Source organism: Lycorma delicatula, chromosome 2, assembly GCF_047948215.1.
Source record: "Lycorma delicatula isolate Av1 chromosome 2, ASM4794821v1, whole genome shotgun sequence".
NCBI lineage: Eukaryota > Metazoa > Arthropoda > Insecta > Hemiptera > Fulgoridae > Lycorma > Lycorma delicatula.
Window position 1 is genome coordinate 180770587 of NC_134456.1, and position 21818 is coordinate 180792404.

The 21818-nt window shown below is 31.4% G+C and overlaps 1 protein-coding gene across 1 annotated transcript in view; it reads left to right on the forward strand.

The window, feature by feature from the left end:
• Positions 1 to 9598, forward strand: part of LOC142319470 (tectonin beta-propeller repeat-containing protein 2) — a 104402-nt gene extending 94804 nt beyond the window's left edge. The window contains exon 23 of the mRNA XM_075356788.1: positions 9267 to 9598. The gene's annotated coding sequence lies outside the window, so the exon portion shown is untranslated. The remainder of the gene's footprint in view (positions 1 to 9266) is intronic.
• The last annotated feature ends 12220 nt before the right edge of the window (positions 9599 to 21818 follow it).

Below are 21818 nucleotides of genomic sequence, written 5' to 3' on the forward strand. Positions count from 1 at the left end.
TTTTACAGTGACCTGTGTTCATCTAGTTAAATTGAAGAAGTATTAAGTTCGATTAAATTTCAAGAATCACAAATAAAATAAACACTTGATGTAAAATAATTCAATGAAAAGATTTTATCTGTAATTTTAATTTCTTTTTTGTTGTAGTAGTATTTGATAATTGTTTGAAATTATTAGGCAGGCAGTTATAGAGTTTCACTGCTGTTATATAACTGTTTTTATCACTAACTCTTTTCTTGCTAATTAGTAGATTGATAATTTTGTTTCTTGTTATAGTATTTGAAATTGAGAACTTGTTTTTCAGACATTCAAACCTATAGACCTTTTCAACTGTAAGCTGGTTTCATTTATTATAAAAGTATTCTTGCATTAATTTTCATGTGCTCCGCCCCATGCTAATATTCCATAGGTAATATAACTGGAACAATGCATAATAAAGCATTAAAGTTTTCATTGTCATATTTTTATATAATGTGGCTAAAACAAATAGTAAGTATTTTGTTTTGTTAACAATTTGTTGAATATGTTTCTCCCATCTCATATTGCAGTCAAACGTTATTCCTAGATGCTTGCAGTAATTCACTCGTTTTATGGGTTCTTTAATTTTACTGGTTAATAATTTAGGCATGCTATTACAGTAGTTTCCAAAAGTCATGAAAACTGTTTTACCTACATTAAGAGAATTTATTTAATGCCAACCACCTTGAAACTATCTCCATATATCTGTTCATTTTAATTTGTGCTGTTTCCCACATATTCATTGAGATTACTACTGTATATGACATTATTTGAGTCAAAGGGCATATTTATTGAGAGGTCTAACTTATAGAATAAAAAGAAGTGGTCCCAGTATTGTACCCAAGATGCCCCTGTTGTTACAACCTTATATTCACTTTTACAGTTTTTAAATTTGACTCTGGAGCCTGTTACTTAGTTAACTTTTTAGGAAACTCAGGGCATTTCCATAATTATCTAGTTTTTCAATTAGGATCTTATGATCAACCATGTCAAAAGTTTTTGCTAAATCCAGAAAACATGCTGCAAAAGGTTTACTTGTGTCCAAATTCTTGTAAATTAAGTTTGAAATATAATTTAGAGCTTCATTAGTACTTATGTTTTTCTTAGAACCAAATTGATAGTTTGATAGATTATTACTTTCAGGTATAAAATTATATATTTTTGAATGTAAATTTTCTTCTCCTCTCCATAATGTGTACAACAATTCTTTTTCATTCAAGATATTATTCCTTTCGTAATCCATACTTTCCTAGGCGTGTATTTTTTGTTACATTATTACTAGTTCCTTGCTGAAGACAATTCTGTACTGTATCTGTGAATCTTTCAATAGCCATATTAGGATCCTGAATCAATAAAATATCAGTCCATATTGCTTGGTTTGCTGCACGTTTGACTTCATTATAATTTTTGACATTGACTTGTTTTTCTTTAACTTGTTTTATTTTCAGTTTATCAATGGTTATTTCAAAGGGTAATGATCAGTGAAAGAATTTGTGATTTTGTAATGTTTAGTGAGTAGACTCTTTTAATGAAAATGCTGTCAATGCACATTTCTTCATAGCCATCTTCATTTGGTTTTGTAATACCCAAAAAACATGGTATATATTGCTTTTCTAAAAAATTATTTTAGAATTCTTGACTGATCAAATTCATATCTAATAAATCTATGTTGAAATCACCTATTATACAGTGATCTTTAATATTTTTAGTGTCTTTAAGGTATTTATTTAGACTATTCACAAAATCTAATTTAGTTATTTCATGGGATCTATATAATACAGATATTGTAACAAAGTTGTTATCCTGTAGTTCAATGTTGGAACCTAAAATACTTAAGTTACCAATTATACTATTGTTCAATGAATTCAGTAAGCCCCTCATTAACATAATCACCACACCATCTGATCTATTTATTTGACTTATTATAATAAATTTTATAGCCAGGCAATTTATAATATTGATAGTATTCTAAAATCCATATCCCCCACACACACGATCACATATAGTTTTATTTTAAGCCTCTATGAAAATTTCCAATAAAGATAAATTTGCATTCAAGTTTCGTAAGTTTACAAATAATATTAGTTTATCATTGTTGCATAAGATGCAATTTAGAGCATTGGTATCATGTAGTGTTTGTTCTTTTTTAATATGTCTTCAAAATCCAATTGCTGCTACATCATAATGTTGAGATTTTCTCATGTATGCTAAGGATGTTCTTGATAAATTTTGCCCTGTGCACTCCTCATTGCCTTCAAGTGGTAGAGTTACAGTGTGTGCCACTGTTGGCATTTTTTCTTGATGTAGGTTATCCACATTACCGATATATTCACAATTATGACATTTGACATCACTCTTATTATCCCACTGTATAGTTTTATGATTACCTGCACATTTCAAACATACTGAAATATTTCTGTATTTTCAGCTATTATGCCCGAATCTACCGCAATTTTAATATGACTTTATGTTTAGTTCCTTTAGAAGGAATTTTTCCTTCAGTTCTATACTGAGATCTTTTAATATTGCATTTTCGATTTTCAAAGTTTCACATTCATTATGATCATATATCATTTCATAATGATCTTTTACTGGCTCGTTTATGATCTCATCTAATATTTGTCCTTTTACTTTTGCTGTTATCGTAGCTTTCACCTTTGCAGTAATTATTCTTGCTTCTTTACCCAGTGTAGTTTCACTAATTTTGGAGATTAAGTTGTCTTGCATGTGTTCCAAACAGGTTAAAAATGTCTCACTTATAAATTTTACATTTTTTTTCTTTATAAAATCACTTATATGATAAACATTCTCAAGACAGACTACTGCCGACACTTTTTCCTCTGGGTGACATATAATATTTTGTCTCCAGCCCAAACGGCAGCACTCCGCCTGCCACTACCATTGACATAATTATAATATATGAACTATTTGATTTTATGAAAGAGGTAAAATTTGTTGATTGGGCCATCAAACCCTTACCATTAAAGATCAATTTTTTTTGTGTATTTATAAAATTGAAGTAAGTTTTCTATGTTTGTGAGGCTTCAGCTTTGATATGAATGATGAACAATGTATGGTAGTGTAACAGTGGTTATATTTTAAGTTTTTATTATTTTTTTGAGCAGCAGAGCTATTGTAACTATCTATTGTAAAAACCATTTGTGACACTACACTCCTACTGCTGCTTATATCATGCCCTCAGATTTAGCTTTATTTTTATGTAACAATATCATATTTATTAATTTACGTCATAAATGCCAAAAAAGAGATATTTTGACACAGATATAAGCAAATAGGATTTTTTTTATCAAATTATAGTTAATATGTCTCATTATAACAGTAGTTATGTTGGTTAGAATATCTTTCATCACTGGTGCTTTAAGACTTTGGTGCTGTAAGACTGGAATACAATTCTCATTAAAGGTGTAATTAATTGTATTTGAGTTGTAATATTTTGGTTAAGGATAAATTAATTACTGTGCTCAGAAATGGTAAACCTTAATCTGGGCAAGACCAACTGCCAAATTGTAATTTAGTGATTAATCTATAAAGCAATGTTTTATTAATTTTAAAAAAACATGTATTTTCTAAAAAGAAAAGACATTTCAAAGAGCAAAAAATGTTTTCCTGGACTTTGGCAAGCTGTTTTTTAGGTAAATATTTTTTTTACATAAGCTTCAATCTTGAGCTTGGGAATTTAGAGTGGAATTGTGTATGAAAATTGCTAAGAGTACCAGAATTTGAATCCAAGACTTTTCAGATGAAAAGCTTTAGAGAAGAAAGAAATTATATCAGAGGAAAAATATTCTAAGTAAAAAGTGTTGAATTGAATATAACTTAATAGTTACTACTATTGTACTTGTTAACAACTACTGAATTAAAATTTGTCTTAAATTTAAAAATATAATTTTACCAGTGTGAAGTTACTTAAGAAAATAATAAATTGATTTTAGATGGTTCTAAAATAACATCACATTCTATTTAAGTTATAGGATGGAAGTTATGAAGCACAAATTAAAAAAATTTGCAATTGAAAACTTTTATTTCCATTACTAGGTATTACTCTATTTTATTAACATCCTGAGTACGTATAAAAATTACTTACTTTTAATTAGTAAATATTATCCCAATTCGTCAGTTTCCATAAGTAATAATTTTTATGATTTACAGTGAATATATTTAATATTTGTAAAATAGATACTGATTACTAAATATCTTTCAGGTTTTGAGGTTTTCATAATTTTTTAAAGATTTTCAGTCCTTAAAAACTGTTCCTAAATTGCCAATGTTATAATAATACTAATGCTTTAACTATTTCAATTTGATACTTGAAAATAATTATTACTTACAAGTTACTTTCATATTACTAACTACTTTTGTAACAGTTATTGAAAAAAACCAGCTAAAAATTAAAACTGTTACGAAGTTAAAATTTTGAGGTATGTGTATGTATTAATTCATTTAATGTTTGTTACATTATTAGGTATTGTTTTATTTTAATGCAAAATGAACTGAAATGTGTGATGTTATATTAGAATGACTTATTGTAATGTTGCTGATATTAATAATTCCAGGATTTTAGTCAGAGTAGTATTGTGTAAAATGTTTGTACATCAGTCACCTGTCTTTAAATTTTTTATAAGAAAATAAGATTTTTCTCCAAAATCATCACTAATGATGATTTTGAATTGCATAATCTTTATTTTTAGTATGAATATTTGTTTTTGCCTTGTTATAATGTGATCAAAATATTTTTAAGTGAAATTTATTATGTAGAATAATGTTTTAATTTTTCAACTAGAATCAGTGGCATGACTAGTGTTGACTGCTTCAGTAAATAAAATATTGCTCTTTGTCAAATATAGTGTTTAAAATTCTGGATAATTTGTTATGTTAATATTTTTATTAGTTTCTAGCTTTAATAACAGTAATAAAATATTAAAAATAAAATGTTTATATATTGTTTAAATAAATAGACTTAAAAAGTAACATTTATGGCAAAATATTGCAATTTCATTTGAAATCAGCTAAAATTTAGAGCTTATTATTTCGTGAGAACTATTTTTTCAGTATTGGTTTTACTTACATTCTTCAGCGTGAATGTTTTTGTCTCCATGATATTGCTGTAATTGGTACTAGGTTCAACTAGGAATAATATGGAAGATTATGATTTATATTGTTTTTTTTTAAAGCTAATTTGCATATATATAAATAGCTTTTATAAAAAAACTGTACATATAAGCTTACAGCTTATATTATATATATATATATATATAAAAAATGCAGAATAGGTTAGATGTACTCATTTTCCATAACCATCGCAAAAACTAAACTATAATTGAGATTTTTTGTTGTGAAGCAATAAAATTTTAGGATACCTAGTAAAATTAAAAGAAGACTGGTGCTGACTTCACCAGAAGCTACTATTTGGGCATTTGCATTGAGATAAAAGAGCTCTAGGATTAGATTAAGTTATACATGAAGTAAGAGGCTTAGCTTTGTGCAATGACCACCTCAGTTACTAGCTCAATGATTGGCTTTTTGTGGTAATTTAGCGTTACTGATACCATTTAAATAGTAAATTTAACTAATTTTCAGATTATAACTTATGTTTTTGTTGTTTTATATATATATACATATATATTATTTTTTTGATCTTATTTTATTGTAGAAGTTTAAAATAATATATAGTACATAAAAAATTGTTTCTGATGCTTAGAAAAAATCATACAAATCATTGTGATTCTTAAACCAGTTTTTTATTACAGTATTTATTAATAATAACTGGTAAGTTAAATATTGCATTGGAAAAACAAAATACATTAAATGTGTAGTATTATCACTGCTATTCCCGATCTTAGTGGTGAAGTGAGTAATATATCTACTTTTCATCCTGGTCTGATCCATGTTATGGTTGGCATTTTTTGTACGTTAAAAAATATATCTATTATTAAATAAATGTAATCAGGTATAAGCCTGTTTTGTAAATATTTATAAGGCTTAGAAAATAAACTAGAAGGCCAAAATCCAGGTAATGAATTCATTCAGCTGGATGATCGTTGGATCAGGGGTACAGTTCAAAGCAATGAGGATAAAATTCTATGTAAAAACCTTTAATAACGTGATGCAATAAAGTTTTATGTATCATTTTGAACAAAAAGAAAGACTGTCAGATAAACTGCTATCAGATGAGAACAGATTTTTAGCTATAAAATCTTCATTCCTTATATTAGATCTCCAGAGTGCGCATACTCTCTTGTTATGCTTACTGTTTATAATGAAATTTTAGCGGCAGAAATCTAAATGTTAAGTCATGAAGTAAGTAATTGTTTTAGTATATGAATGTATAATGTTAATTTTTGATAAGCTGTAACAGTTTGTCCAGAGATTATTATGTTACTAGCTGTGTGAGATGGCTTTTACATTAATATAAGATTGATTTTAAATATACTTCATGGAAACAAACAAAGAAGGTTTTGAATGAATAAATATTTTATAATTTTTACTCATTTTTAATTTGTTGTATTAGTTTTTTAATATCAGACAAAACTCTTTTAGAATAAAATATTCAATTAAGTTTATTTTTAGCATCATTAAATCTAAACAAAAAATATTAAGTTTTGGTTTAAATTTTCAAATTAGGGTGTTAATATTACATTTTTATTTCAGTCTTTATTCATCATTTCAGTCCGTATCAAATTTTAACCGTTTGTTTCTGGATGATTTTAATTCACAGATCTTTCCCTTTATATTGCTGTGTTCTGTAATTTGAATTTCATATTAACCAGACGTATATTTTGCAGTGTTATTCAAATAATAATCTCTCTTTACCTTCTTCATATTTATTTCTCTTACCTATTATTCCCTTGCTGTATATAATACATACTTCTCAACATAAACAAGTATGGTTAATCTGTTAATTTTACTATCCACCCTAATCTTTTATTCTAACTGTTATGAACTCAAGCTACATCACTTATAGGAATCAATTTCTTTGCAGCCAGTCCTGCAATTTGAAAGGGATTAATGTCATCTGCATGTTATAGGCTTGCTGTACTCATATGCAGCAGTCTATTTTTCTCTTTAAAGAAAACAAATGAAAACTGTTCATTCCTCACTATCCTGGTAACTGAGGAAAACTTACTTATTTTACTTTTCCAATAAGCCTGGAAGAGCATTCTTCTTATTTCTGGGAATAGCTATTTATTGCATTTTATGAGTTACTCAAGAAATTCATTCCCCTCCATCGGGTCATCTACAGCCATTTTGGTCATGGTTCCTGACGCATATGTAAATCTGTTAATTAATTTAAATAAAGATAGAATTTTGCATGACATTAACATTTTCAAGTTCTAATTGGAAATTGACAGTCAGCTAGTTATCTGATTTTTGTATCCTTTCAATCTAGTTTTTTGACCCACCTTTTAGTCCACCTTTTAATTTTTTTGTTTTAAATGTTTATCTACTTTTTAATTTAATTTTCATGTATAATTTTTTTTATTTTTCTGTTTTGATAGTGGTTCTCTACAACACCTTAGTTTTTATGCTCTTACGTGCTGCCACTTGTAATCTTTTTTAAGGACGCATTATGGCAATTTTTTTATATTTATATAATAGCATTTCTGATTGTTCAACAATGAATGATACCAGAAAAATGGATTATCAATTCTTTTAATATGAGAAATCATTTTTCTTTTAATGTTCATTAATCATGTAATGAACATGAGTAAACTAAGATTTATATCCAGTCAGTCTTTTACCACCAATTATTTTTGTATAATTTAATCTTCCTTTTTAAGAAGTACCACAGCCAACTGTATTTTTTCTTTGAGCAGTTTTATCTACATTCTCTGAAATTATTTAATGTCTCATGTTCATTTTTTATTTTCTAAATTTATTTATATTTATTACATATGAAAGTATATCCAGTTCATATAAATAAACTGAATCCTTGTAAGAAATTCTGTCCATCATGAATTGTATAATAGTAATAATAATGATTATTATTGTATGGCTGTTGTTTGTTTTGTCTCTTCTGGTCGGGGAGTCAGCAATTTACTCCTCCTCTAACTTACTACAGATTACATTACAATAATATATTGTAAATAATTAATACTAGCGCAGTACGTATGGGTACTTGCCAACAGTAACCTTTTTATTATTTATATTAAATTTATTGTTGCAATTTCATTGAATTTAACATGTTATTTATTGTAGGAAAGTGTTTTTCATAAAGAAAATATTTTATAAAAAAAAAAAAAAAAAAAAAAAAAACAGTGTGATATATTTAAGTGTTTAGTAGTATTGTAATCCTTTCACAGTTGCTTGTTTTTATTAAGGTGTACCTCACATACCAATTGCTTTTCGCTGCAGCTCCACAGCTTGACTATTATTGACTTGTTTACATGTCTTGCATAACTCCAATTTTCATTCAAAAACATTAGAAAAAAAGGTAAAAATTAAGAAGGTTTTAATAATAATTTTGGTTAATTGTGATTCTAAACTGTAAGTTTTTTTTTGTAGTTTTCATGCTGTTATGGTAGCTTTTCTGGTGTAATTATAAATATTATCAATCTTCTTTTAAATAAGATGTTTTGGTAAATAATTTATGTATAATTTTTGTAAATGTTTGATGACATGTTAACCTTGACTTAGAAAATTTTCTTCTTTCTGAAACAAAAGTAAAATGTTTTATAAATTAAAGTGTACAATTAAAATTGTACTTATTTTACAAATTACAGAATTTTATAATATATTGTTAAAAATCTTTCTTGTGGAACACACAACACCATATATGCCTTCCAGTATAAGGTAGTTCAATGCACGTATTGAATAAAACATTTTAAAGATTTGTTTTGTTTGTGATCCCCACTATATTGTGAATCTGATGTTTAGGTTTTCATGTTAAAAATTTGAGATTCTATATGTGAGTGAGTGTGTAAAAAATCAACTGTTCATATTACGACTAGAATCATGTGTACTGTTCAGATATCTTAATTTTGCAGGCCTATAATGCTTTATTGGACTTAATATGCATTTGATTGAGACTGAATTATTTATGACATTAATGTAAATTTTTATTAATTCATTAATGAGAATAATTAATTAATATTTTTCTCTACTTTTAATTTTTATAACAAGAAATAATATATTAAGTAATAGTAATTATCAATTTATTGTACTTTTCCACAAATAAATTATTTTTTTTATTATTAGGTGTTAAATAATTTTTAATTTGATTTGTACAGTATTCGTGTCAGTTGTACATCACTTTAAAATAGATGTGATAATACCCTTAAGAAGAGTTACTGTACTGAGCAAGGGATGCAGCTGCCTAACTGCAACAACAAGGCTGCACTAGTTATACAGACTTCCAGAAGAATTACCATACAAATCAGTTAATATAAATATTTTTGTTTTAACCAAGTTATAAAAACTGTATAGTTATGAATTTTTGTCTTTAGTTGAGTAGATACTATTTGTGATAAATATACATATATATATTTTATTTCTTTTAATTTGGTTAGGTAGTTCTTGTTGCTATTTTTTGTTATATTGTTATGGAGTATCATTTAATTATACTTATAATATTTTGTTTGTGTTTTGTATTTTATTAGTGGATACACTATAAAACCATAGTAGGCATAGCTTTAAAAGGTATATGTTGTAAATTGATAGGATGGTGGTTTCTGTAATAGTAATCATAAGGATGAATATATGCTGGTCAGTTGAAGAAATTAATGTAGCCTGTTCATTTTAGTATGCATACTATATAATGTACACATTTTGAATTCATATTATTTTGAACGGTTATATTGTTAACTTTTGAGTGTGCAAGATTGCTTAACTAGTTGAGTAAGTGATTCCATACGGGAAATACATGTTGTCGGTTGCTCCGCTATTTGGTGGTTTTTGGACGGTTTTTTCATGGTTTTTTTTTTTATGCGGATGTTAGCGATTGTGGTTTGAATTACTGTGAACATGTTCATTAAGTTTTTCGAGTTTATGGATGACGGATGACTTTTTTACAAGATTTTCTCAGGATAGACCTTATTACCATAGGCAATAGGGACTATATTCAATAGTTTCATTGTTGTACATGCTTAGACAAGACAGTTGTTTATTAGTTTAGAAGTGACGTCAGTTCAACTTGCAAAATTTACATCAAGTTCAGGTGAGTGAATTATTCTAAGTTGTAGCCTCTATTATAAGGGGAACTTTATCCTGCTATAACTCCATTATTTCTTCAAATCCTGCCGAACCACTTCGGATCTATGTCGATCCGGACCCCCCTTCCCCTTTCCAACCACACCAAAATCCGACCCCGGATTTGGGTGGCTACATTTTACCGACCTCCCGCGATTTCGACGAGTGGGTACTCCAGGAACGCGGAATTGGGCGCTGAAGACGCTCCGCACATTTATTTCGCGTTCGGACCCGTGGTTAAGTAATAGAGCGCAGAAGATCGCTGTCGTTAACGGAGACAGTGAAACAGGTAGCTCAAAGCTCCCAGAACCTCCCAAGCCGAAGCGAGAGTATGGTAAAGGCAAGAAAAGATCCAGACAGATGTTCTCTGAAGAGGAGAACCCGTAACGGGGATGAGTTGGGGCTTCTGGTGTTCAATTTAAAGCAGAATTACGGTGCAGGTTTAGCAAAGTATATAACAACCCATGAGATGGAATTGTATAGGATTTACAAGGGGTTGAAGGGTCTAATGGAGTTGTCTCCGCCCATGGCAACGATTACACAAGCAACGCAGACCGAAGGATCCCGTGAACAAGGGATAAGAGATCAACTCGATAAGGACTTGTTGAATAAAGACTTGATCACGTTATCTGCTAGATGGTGGCCGGTAGAAATAATTTCCCGGGTACCTCAATTCGAGGAGCTTCCAGACGAAGGAGACATAATCAACTTTCGCGATCTATCTAATCAAGCCGAGAGAAGAGATTGCACTCGTGGTGTAGTAGCTGTTGTGGCTGGAGACATAGTTGAGAATGACTTAGACATCATAGGACGAGATTAATCCGTAATTCACGCAAGTAGATATATTATATACTACGAAACAAAGGAGAAGAAAATGCGGCAATGACAATACTAAAAGCTATGAGGAAAATACTTGAATCCACCAAAAAAGCGACCTTCACGTTGCCGGGTGGCAGACTGGAGAATCAAGTGAGGAAGATGTTAGTCTACTTAACAAAAGATAGAAGAGACCAAGTACGAGTCCTACTTGCAAAATCAGAACCTAGTCAGGAAGACAAGAGTTGGGGGATCAAACGCTCTACCCCACCCGTGGAGGATAGCCGGACAACAGTGGTCAAGACGGAAGGTAGGTCATATGCAGATCTAAAGACAATAAAGCAGACTGTAAATCGTGAAGAAGCGGGAGAGGTACTTTCACTCAGGAAGGGAAACAACGCAAGAACTATGCATCCAGGTTAAGGGGAAGGAGAAAGCCGAAGACTTCACCATTATGTTGCGTAACAAAGCTGAAGACCTGCAAGTGGACAAGAGGTGGAAGGAGGACAGTCGTTCATTTGAAAGACATCGATTTTGATACAACTGAACAGGACATCAAAGACGCTATAGCCCAGATTATTGGTGGAACAAACGACTTTAAGCTTATATCAATCAGACCAGCTTTTGGGGAGACAAAAAACGTGACAGTAATCACGACCTATACAGCAGCGTTGAAATTAACAGGAGCTCGTATACGGATCGGCTGGGTGCTTTGCCGTGCGTACATTCGCGTGCCAGAGGACAGATGTTTTCGTTGTTGGGGTTCAGGCCACGTCTCTGCGACATGCAAAGGAGAAGGCAGGACCCAATTATGTTTCAGCTGTGGAAGACCAGGCCATAACAGCGTGCAATGCACCAGCCCGATGACATGTGCGATATGCGAATCGGAGGGCCATTGGACAGGAATAGATGTGCGCCCCAGAAATGAAGATCTTGCAGTTAAACATGAACCACAGCAGAGGGGCACACGACAGAAACTGCTGGGAGATAGCGATGCAACAGAGAGTAGGCATTGCAGCGAACTTAACGCGTTAATGATTACTCGGTCCGAATGGATCAGAGATGAGAACATGGTTGCGGCAATTGGTTTCCCTTCAATGGGGACACCGGTAGGTACATGCAGTCTGGCAAGGATTATGTATGGACGGATCTGGACGATACGGTGATCTTTGTTGTATATCACTCAACGAATTCGGGATTCTCGAGTTTTGTGACCTTGATTGATGAACTGGGAAATGAGATCCAGAAACTCAGAGATAAAAGAGACAAAAAGAGATAAAATTGGGTGGCGATTTTAATGCAAAGTCACCAGAGTTTGCGAGGACAGTACGTAACGTAGAGGAGCAGTATCTAGCTGATAAAATCAATGCTTTAAGACTGACATGCATGAATGAGGATAAGCCAACCTTTTGGAATGGGAACGCCAGCTCTTCGATTGACTTCACCTTCGTTTCCGAAGAGCATGCCTCCACCCTATGTAACTGGAGAATACTAGAAGAAGAAAGCCTGTCGGATCACCTCATAATAGCATATGAGGTCACAACAGAATCAAGACTAGTGAAGCTGAAAAGAGTAATCACCTTGAGAATACGGTTTTTTGAAGTGATAAAAGTGGTATAAAGTTGGCCGACATAGTAGATCCAGAAAAATTGACAGTAATAGTCACCGCAGAATTCGATAAGGCGAGAGTTCTAGTAAAAGTACCAGAAAAAAGACGCGTACTGGGGACTTGAACTGAAATTACTACGTAAAAGAGCCTGGGTATCCAAAAGAGTGTTACAAAGATCAACTAGACTGACTGTCAATCTCGTAAGGACAGTGCCAAAAAGGAGTACGCGGAAGCCAGATCCGTGTATGCATTAGCTATTAAAAAAGCCAAGACTAAATGTTGGAAGGAACTATGTGAGAACATTGACAGGGATCTGTGGGGGAGGGGCTACCAGTTGGTATCAGGAAGATTAGGTCGACGGTTACCGGTGATTACGGAGGATAGGGTACAAGAATACGTCGAGAAGCTCTTTCCGGAACGAACAGAGCCTACCAGAAAAGAAATAGCTGACGATATACCGCTGTTTACCATGCTGGAGCTTAAGACTGCAGATAAAAAAATTAAGTGCATAAGAGTCCGGGTCCGGATGGCATTTTGGTTGAAGTCGTCCGGATCCTGGTAGAGGAACCTCCAGTTACTATTCCAGACGTAATGAATAACATGTTAAAGGGTGATTATATCCCTACTTCTTGGCAGTCATCGCGACGTCTTAAAACAGAAACCTGGGGCGCCGGAGGGCGCAGTACCCTGTAGACCGATCTGTTTAGTTAATCTCTGCAATTTATTAGAGCGAATGTTAGAGGCGAGACTGAGGAAGTACATTGAAGAGAGAGGTGGCCTTAGCAACGGCAATTTGGTTTTCGGTCGAGGAAATCAGCCACTGATGCGGTAAAAGAGGTGATTAAAATTGTCAATAATGTGGTGAAAGGTACTTAGTGTACGCGTCAAATCCTAGTGATCATATTGCATTGCACAATGCATTCAATTCTCTCAGTTGGGAGGCTATATTCAAGGTGTTGAAAGAAGTCAATGTGCCTGCATACCTGAGAAGACTGATTCAAAGATATCTGCAGGATAGAATCTTGGTGTACCGTATGGGCAACAATGAGCTCAAATTTAAAGTTTCTAGTGTGCTACCTCAGAGTTCAGTCATGGGCCCTATACTATGGAATAGTACTTTTGACGGGATCTTACGCCTAGAGTACCTGGAAGGGGTGAAGGCAGTAGCGTTTGCCGACAACCTCGTTTTGGTGGTTGCAGCAAAAAAAAAGATGTTGCGAAGGCGGCAAATGAAGCTTTAGTCATGGTTAGTAGATGGATGAAAGCCACACATGCTTCAATCACGTGGAAAAACAGCAGCTATCTATGACGGGTAGGAGAATTATAGGACCTATATCGATTGTAACCGATGAAGGGCCGATTCAGGCAGTTAAGACTACAAAATACCTCGGGATGTGGTTGGACCATAGAAGGTCCTTCATGGTTCATTTCCAGGAAGTTCGGGTAAAAGTCGAACAAGTTCAAAGCCTGAACAGATTGCTGAGAATTACGGCTAGATCACGGGCCTCTAAACGGAGATTGTATTCACGCGTAGTGAATTCCATTTTACTGTACGGTGTACCGGTATGGTACAGAGCTCTGAGGTATGATCGTAACAGACAACAGCTGGAGGGAGTATAAAGGAGGATAGCCCTTAGAATTGTGTATGCCTACTCCTCGGTGCCCACGGAGTCTTTATTTGTGGTCGCCGGGGTGTTTTCGCTGCAGCAGTTGGCTGATTCACGGGTGAAGATAGACGAAGATACAAGGAAAGAGGAGGCATATCGTGAGCTGTTAGAGGAGTGGCAGGTAAGGTGGACTGTTTTGCGTAAAGGTGAATGGATGAGACGATTAATATGTGAGATTGGGCCGTGGATCGGGAGGGAATTTGGCGAGCTAAATTATTGTCTCGCACATTTCCTGACCGGTCACGGCTCCTTCAGAGCGTACTTATTTGCGAAACACAGAGCAGATAGTCCGGAGTGTCGGTACTACAATGAAAGAGAACCAGCAGAACATGTCATCTTTTCCTGTAGTAGATGGGAGAAGGATAGACGAGAAAGCACAACAGTAACAGGACAAACTAATCATGACAATGTAATTAATATAATGCTAATGGGAAGTGAGCGATTTGCGGCCGTGGCTAATTTTGTCTATAGAGTGTTACAACAGAAAGAAAATGATGAAGAAAGGAGAGTTAGACGACAAGTGAGTCGAATGCAACAGAACCTCGGCAGCCGTTTCGGGTGTCGCAAAGGGGTGAAAGACAGTCCCTCGTGGAATTGCCACTCGTTTGTGTTTACATGGATGGGCGGTAGTGATGAAGCGGGGGGACTCCGGTAGTCTCCGAGCAAGTAGCGGATGATACAAATGTCGAAAAAAGGTAAACAGCGACTTAGGGTGTAAATACTAGCCAAAGTGAGTACAGTAAGTCATTATGTTATCTAGATTATTGATTAAACTATAGTTAATTAGTTGAAGCAGTGAACTAAAACAGTCCGAGACGAAACATTCAGAATAATGTAGCAAGAGTCGGAAGGTGATGGGGTGAGGGACAACCTTCAGTGGAGTCGCTATGTTTGTGCTTGCGCGGGTGGGCGGCGGAAATGAAGTTGCGGGACTCCTAAGCCCCGCCTTGTCATCCCCGGGGTTGTGATATACTTGCAAACCGGCCCCAGATGGAGAGGAACGGTGAAACCGGAGTTTTAGTCGGTAGGGTGCGGGCACACATACTCTGAATAATAACATCTAGCTGAATCCGACACTCCCCCACCTCGTGGGGGGTACGTAAATGGTATTTCTCTGCAACATCGATAACGAAATAAAAGATTGCTTAAAATACATGAAAATATTTTTAAAAAAACAATGTTCTCCTAAAATTCTCAGTCTTCTAAAATAATATGAAGATAATATTTGCTGAAAAATGAAATTGATGATGATCTAGGGCACATACATATATTATTTTTCAAACAATTATTTCTAATCGCCCCATCATTAGACTGGTCAATACTAACCCACTTATTGGAACAGGTTGGCTTCTCAAAGTGTCTTTTTCGTTGTATTATGAATTATATAAATGTATGTAATTATAAGTTTATGTTTGTTGATAGTAATGCAATAATTTTTTATCATCTATGCCTAATATTTGAAAATAATTATAATTGTGTTTGAGTATACTCTTATACTTGTATACCAATGATGTACATTTCACATGAGCTACATATATCTTCGGCATTCCCTAAAATAAATTCCTGTTATAACAACTGCTGAAAATGCTAGCTGTGATGCTAAATATGTGTTCTTATCCCACCTCCCATCATTTTAAGCAAACATAAATTATTGAGATTGTAACCTAATGAAAATTAGTGAATCGCTTAATCTCTTAAAAGTTCAATAGTGCTGTTAAGAAGCCACTACTTGTTTCTAGTATGTGGGTCTCTAACAACCAGCTGTGAGCCTCATGTAATACATCAAATTTAAATAAAACTGAAACAAAATTTTATAAGAATAAATTTTTAATAAACAAATAAACTTACTATGTTGGGATTTACGAAACAATGTACTAGAACTATGTTGCTTATGCTTCTCTCTTTACAAAAAAAAATTACAATAACTCAGCACATAAAAAATATTTCTAACAGCTACGGATAATACACGTTACTCATAAAAATAAATAAAAATGACAATAAACATATTTGACTCAGAAGTCCCATAACTAGTCTACTTAAGTTCGTAGAACCGCTATTACATAACTACTTGTATACATGTAAATTAAACAAAATATCTTATTAATACTTATTATGGTAAGGAATTTGCCAATCCAAAATTAATTTTAAATATAATTTGTCATTTTAACATGTTATAATTTCAATAATAAAATTGTTTAATGTTATAAAAAAAATCAACGGATAAGAAATCTTCTGATAAATCGAAGTGGCCTTTGGTATCCAATTCTCATATCTGTATATCGTACAAATCACTATAATTTTCCCGATCAGTTTTTTTTTTTAATACTCGCAACACTCATCCAACCACGACGAAGTCCCGCATATAACTGACGCTTTCCGATGGTGTCACAGGTCTAATCCCACCACTATTTCTCCGAATTGTCCAAGTCTGTATACAAAGAATGTTACGTTTGTGTGAACAAATGTAACACTCTTTGTATAGAAAACGTTGGCTCATTTTTCAGGCATGATGTCATATTTCTTTAAATTCTATTTTAAGAAGGAATTTGACAACTAATGAATCATGTTGCTATTAATTTAATTTTTACGTTTTAAAAAAATATCATCCGTCGACGTATTGAGAAATCCATATAACAAATAATTTACAATAAAGTAAAATACAAATAAAGTCACCAACTTAAATAAGCCAATTCAATTTAATTTAAATTTAGGTCAGAATTAAAGCTTGGTGATAGAGCAGTCAAGAGCTGGTAATGATTGTAAAATAATATTTGAGTGTATATTATATAATCTCATACTCACAGTTTTTTATAATTTTCGGTACTTACGTATTAGCCCGTCGATCATAACGATTATGATCTTATGTAACTTTGAAAATACTTCAAAGTTACAGGGTCATTAATATATTTTACATATTAAAAATGTAAGCATTATTGCTTATAATTATAGATATAAATTACCAAACTTAACCCACACTCGCTTCGCTCGCTAACATCGACCAATTAACAGTAACGTTTTGATTGTTTAAATAATTACTTAATTTATTATTTAAATACTCAAAACATTACTGTGTTAATTAATCAAGGTTGGCTGACATAGGTTAAGTTTGGTTAAATTATATTTATAAAATAAATAAATGTAAATGGTTATATCAGGTGGCTTTAACAATAACCCAAAGTTTGCAATTTATTGATCGATGGGCTAATATATAAGTTCCGATATTTCTTTTACTATTTTCATGGACATTAAGCAATCTTGCTGAGTTAACTGTATAAGCAATCACAATAATAATGATGTGTTCTAAACATGCACATTATATTGTGCATTCAAAAAACCCACAGAATAATAACATTTGAATTTTGTATTTATACACTGGGGTTTTTCTAAGTTAGAATATGTTTTAATGTTACAAAAGGAAGGTATAAGATTAATAAAATGGTACATAAAGTTACACTTTAACACTAACTAGTTACTCATTGATATTGTTTACTGACCAATATTTTCTCTTATTAACAATACATTCTGATTTGGTAAAACAAAAATATCACAAGTTACAGGTCCATTTGCTACATGAACAAGAAATGAATCTTCCTGTGGGCCCTAAATGAAAAAGGCTGTTAGACATAGAGACCTTTTTGGAATAAAATAATAACTTTAACTATTTGTTAATAAAAATGAAAATTGATGAATGTTCTCTGTACTATATTAATAGAGACAAAATAGGAATTTACTGTGGAATTTTTGTACGAAAAGTTTTATTACTGAAGAATAAAACTGTTTGTTAATAAAGTTATAAGATTGTTTATTTTACTGTATAAAAAAAGTAAATTATAGTACATATACCATGTTTCCACATGTATTTTTTGTAGACTTTTTTGTTATATTTATGTAATCAATGATTTAGGTTCAAGAAATATAATAATTATTTTGAAGGTACAGCTGCAATGGTATTTTTTCTCATAGTATACTTTGATTGACAGAAAAGTCATGATTTTATAAAACTGATTTATTATTTTTAAAATATACTTAGAAAATTTATGAAATTTTTCATAGGATAGATAGGTCATCCATTTTTGCTAGGTTTATGTAATCTAAAATTAAAATTTAACAATAAAATTCAGATAAAGACAAAGAAATAAGATGTTAACCAAAATGAGTGAAAATATTAATCAAATATGTAATTTTCCTGATTAATGTCACTTACTGATTCTGTATATTTATTAACATAATCATGTTGAGAATCTTGTAAGATTAAAACGGTTTTGACATTTAAAAATCAGTTTTCATCAAATTTCTCTAAATGCCCATGAAATTAATTTTTAGTCTCCATGAACTATTCTCACATTTTTTACAAAATTGATCATTGTATTTACACCAGGTATCATGTTATGTTTACAACAGCCATCTATTTTGCATAACCTTCAAATTCCATCTTTGAGAAGTTTATTATGCGAGATGAGTAGTGGTTGCAAGACTGAATGCTAATAAAAAATCATATTATACGTATACATCTACTCGCCCTTCTTAGAGCATCTTCATTGTATTCAAATGACCCCAGAAACACCTCAAATCATACTACAATGTATGTTAAGTTGAACATTTTTTTTTTGCTCGTTTTTGAAATAAATGGATTTTTAAATTAAAGATATATTATGTTATTTTAGGAAAACAAAATGTTTTAATGTTCCTTTTATTTTTATTAAGTTTGCTTCATGTAATTAATTTTCATTCACTTCTCTTTTTATAATTATACATTAATTATTTTAAATTAATATTTTTCATGTTCCTTATTTAGTTATGGTGCAAATGAATCTGGACTACACCTCAGTGAGTCTATAAATTAAAAAAATATATATATAAAAGTTAAAAAAAACATACTCATGTGTGTGTGTGTGTGTGTGTATTATTATTACCCACACTTTCACAGCTTTTACTTTTGCCAGAGACATTCCTTAAACTCGAAGTAATTTAGAGCATTTATTTTGAAGGTACCGCTACTATGGTATTTTTTCTCGAAGTAATTTAGAGCATTTATTTTGAAGGTACAGCTACAATGGTATTTTTCTCATAGTATACTTTGATTGACAGAAAAGTCATGATTTTATAAAACTGATTGATTATTTTTAAAATATACTTAGAAAATTTATGGAATTTTTATACTTGTTATCCACATTCCATTCATTTAGAATCTGGACTGATTCTAAGTATCAGAATATTTTAAATGTTTTCATTGTTTACTTTTCATGAAACTTTAGATGCACAAGTAATGATTTTCAGCAAAGTAAATAATATTTTTTTGCAATTTTTTAATAAAAAGGAATTATTCAAATTGATAAAAGTGATTTATCTGTATTAATTTTTTATTATTATATTCATCATTAAGCTTAAAACTATTTTAAATAAATAAATAATTTAACTTAGAAAACAACAATGTCTCTATTGGCAGATCACAAAGCAGACATATTTATCCTGACTAAACTGCAACAATAAAGCATGTGCTACATGTAGAAAATGATTAATACAAAATGAATGTGCATGTTCAGCTCATATTCTGAATGTGTAATTAATTTAATTCTTTGTTGAGGAGCTTCTAGTACTATACTTATTTTAGTTTGAAAATGTTTACTGATAGAATACCAAGTAACATAAAATTTTAGGAAATAAGAAATTTTATTTTGCAAATATTTTACAAAAACAAAATGTATTAATATTCCTTTTGTTTTTATTAAGTTTAGATCATTTTAATTAATTTTGTTTTTATGTTTCTTATTTAGATGTGGTGCAACTGACTCCTGGACTACACCCGACTTGATTTAGCAAAACTTATTTATTTTATTTTAACCCATGACTTTTCAGTTCAGACTTTTGTTACATTAATGATGGAATTCAGTTAAAAAATTCAGATATTACCTTATTTACTTATGATTAAATTAAATTACTTTAGATTATATATACATCAGGTAGTAAATTCATGTGTTTATTTATGAGCATAAACTCTTGAAGCTGATAACACGATCCCAAACACCTCATTTAAAGAAATATGTCATATTGGCTGGAGTGTAGATTTTTTCCACTATTTTTTATCTTATTTTTTTCATAGTCAGTATTATTTTATATAAAGACTGAATTTATTATTAATATTTACATCAATGTTCAGCATTTTACTTATTCATTTTAAATAAATAGCCCAATTTTTCCCCTTTTCTATTGCTTTCAGTAAATAGCTGATTTACTATAAGCACACAGAAATTAAATTATGCAAATAATGAAACTGTGTTTTTGTTATAAATATATTTTTCATATTATATATACTTAATTATACCAAAAAATGATTTACCTGTTCATCAATTATACACCTATGGTTAGTTTTCCACATAAGGGCTACCTGTATCCCTTGTTTAATTTCACGTATAAACTTTGTATTACTGCAGTATTAATAGCAAAAAATTAAAATCCTTAATCTTTTGCAGTTAACATTCTGTCTATTAATAAAGATCTGAAATTGTGCATTATTCTCAAATTCAAATTAAATTAAATCCAGATCTAGTGGCACTGCTCTTTTAAATATTAATCTTGGTTGTTTCATTAGATTTTAATTTTGCTCATTTTTAAGATGTTCATGTACAAGTTGACAAGGCAAAGTTCATATTCGTGGAGGACTGCAGCACTCTTGTTTTGTTTGGCTATAGACAGAGATGGAGATATAACACAACAGTACAGTCTGGGCTTAGTCTTATTGAACAAAATGACATGCTTGTTAATCCATTCTAAACAAGAAATGCTGTCTGTTTAAAATAGATTGTTTTTTCTTTTTTGGAACCTGTAATTTCTTTCTGATTAAGTAATAATACAATCAGAAATATTAATTTAAATTACTGTATTCATAAATGAAATAAATTTAACCTATAATGAATTACAATAATTTAATCAAGTAAATTTTTCACTAAAACGGTATCATAGTTCACAGCATTATATTCAAAGCTGATAGTAATAATTTGGACATATAGGCCAACAGAATTGCAACAAGTTGGATGTAGCTGCAGAATAAAAAATAAAATAATATTTTTATATTAGTTTACTAAATAATTAAATGATCAATACTACCTTAACGCAGTCCTTAACCAGTTTCTGTAGAACTATCTTCTTGATTTCTGAGCTTGACTCGTTTCACTTGCACCAGAATTAATTTCCAATTTGTCTTCACTACCTGATGTCTCATCATCATCATCCATCCCTATATTTATAATTGTGCTTTCAATGGCATCTTCCATTAATGCATCTGTTTTCCAATAAGAATCCTCCTGAACTTTCAACACTGATCTTCTCCAGCCTTCTACATTAATTGTCAAAATTGGATCTAATGTAGTGTGGCTCTCAGTTCTGTTAATGACATGTGAGACATATTATGGTCTCAAATTTTTTTTCTAAATGGGTTGGTCTCCTTTGCTCAGAAGTTGCATTTTTCTCTGATAACTAAGAAAATATGCACATTTCATGATTAC